Source organism: Mus caroli, chromosome 17 (assembly GCF_900094665.2).
Source record: "Mus caroli chromosome 17, CAROLI_EIJ_v1.1, whole genome shotgun sequence".
Lineage (NCBI taxonomy): Eukaryota > Metazoa > Chordata > Mammalia > Rodentia > Muridae > Mus > Mus caroli.
This window is the reverse complement of record NC_034586.1, coordinates 70242112-70244205: the sequence shown is the minus strand read 5'-3', so window position 1 is coordinate 70244205 and position 2094 is coordinate 70242112.

Genomic DNA, 2094 nt, shown 5'->3' with positions numbered 1-2094 from the left:
GTGCATGTTTTGTGTTTAAATAAAATCACAAAAACTGTCACCGGGCGTGGTGGCACATTGACTGCTCAACCTGCTGAGCCATCTCACCAGCCCCCATTTATTAGTTTTATGGAATAAGATATGAAGTGAGCTCTTAATCAGCTAAATCCTCTGTAAAATGGGTATAATAATAACTAAATTAAAAAATTAAAGAATACACTTAAAGCGTCCAGCATATTTTTTGTGATCTAACAAGGCTAAATGCATTTTCCTTTATCTACAGAGACTATCCAGATTTCTACCTCTGTTGTTATATTCCTTTTTAATAATCCTTATTCACAGCTTGGCACTATACTCACCTTGTGAATTAACATATTCCTATTTTTTTCTTGAGAAAAACAGTGCCACAATATCCCCCTAGTCATATTGTTAAGACCCTGAACTTTTGAAGTCTGAGCTCATTTCTGGCTATTTGGACTGCCTTTTGGAGTTTGGGGAATTTCCAACTGAAGCGTTCTTTGGACTTAACATTTACAATGTGCCTGGACTGAAGGTCTAAAACCTTCTTAGCCAGTGCGACAGTCTCCCAGTTCTTAGGTTATAAGAACTTTCCAGACACTTAATCTCAAACGGAATCTGGAACAGTTTCCCCAGGACAAAAAAGGAGAGTCTGAGCAAAGGCAGGTAACCAAGCCTGGGGACCCAGTCACCTTGTCCCTTAACCCATTGCTCTGATACAGTGCCTGCCAGCAGGCGGTTTGTGTTTGTGTATTGGGTAAGGTTATTGTTTGTCCTCCCCCCGCCCCCCCCCAGCTCTATAAGCTCCCCCCAGCTCTCTAAGGAAGTCCTCCAACCCTTAACTTTAGAGCATTTGACGGGAGAGACTGATGGCGCTGTTAAGGATCTTTTTTTCTACTAAAATAGAAGTAAAATAAAGTGGTTTCCTTAGAGCCACAGCGGGAGAAAAGGCTGGCTTCTGAAAGAAGATGCGGTTGCTGAGATGGTTCTGTGGTTAAGAGCACGGGAGGCTCTTGCAGAGGACCTGGGTTCAATTCCTACCACCCCTATGGTGGCTGACATCTGTGGCTGACATCTATGGTGGCTGACATCCAGCTTCAGGGGATTCAATACTTTCTGACCACCACAGGCACCAGACATGCACAGAGCGCACATACATACATACATACATACATGCAAGCGAACACTCATACAGATAAAATAACAATAAAGGCACTTTAAAAAATGTTTTTTGTTGTTGTTTGTCTGTTTGCTGTTAGATGTAAAAAGGCAGTGAGCATAAACCAGAGAAACCGGGCATGGACCCAGATGAGGGAAGATAGAAATAGTGTCCCAGTTGAGAAATTGGCCCTATCACTGTTAATGAGCGAGCTTGTAAACATTCCCCTGAATGGAATCCTAATGTGGTACACAGTCACTCATCTGCTAAACAGAGGGGTTAAGCATTGGCAATGTGTTAGGTGATGAAGAAGGTGCCAAGATTATAGCAGGGAATGAGTTGAATTTATAATCTAATACAGTGAGTAAAATTACATGTATGCAATCCATGCAAGCTCCACAGACAGGCATTATGGCAGCAATCTCCTTTACCTTCTGACCCATCTTGCTGGCCGACAATTGCAAGATTTTATGTGGAGCCTATTTCCTGGGAGATAATGGTTCAAAAAATAGAAACTCGCAAATTCTACTAGGTCTTGGAGTACAGGCTTCTAATCCCCTTCTGGGATAGCTGAAACAGGATGGCGGGCCAAGCAAGGCTTCCTGGTTGATGGAGCAAGTTCAAGGTAAACTTGGACAACTGATGGAGAGTCTATATCAAAATAAAAGAGTAAAAAGGGAACTTGGAGCTGGGCAGTAGTGACACACACCTTTAATCCCAGCACTTGGGAGGCAGAGGCCAGCCTGGTCTACAGAGTGAGTTCCTGGACAGCCAGGACTACACAGAGAAACCCAGTCTCTGAAAAGTAAAAAACAAAAAACAAACAAAAAAAAAAAAAAACAAAACTAGGGGCTGGTGAGATGGCTCAGTGGGTAAGAGCACCCGACTGCTCTTCCGAAGGTCCAGAGTTCAAATCCCAGCAACCACATGGTGGCTCA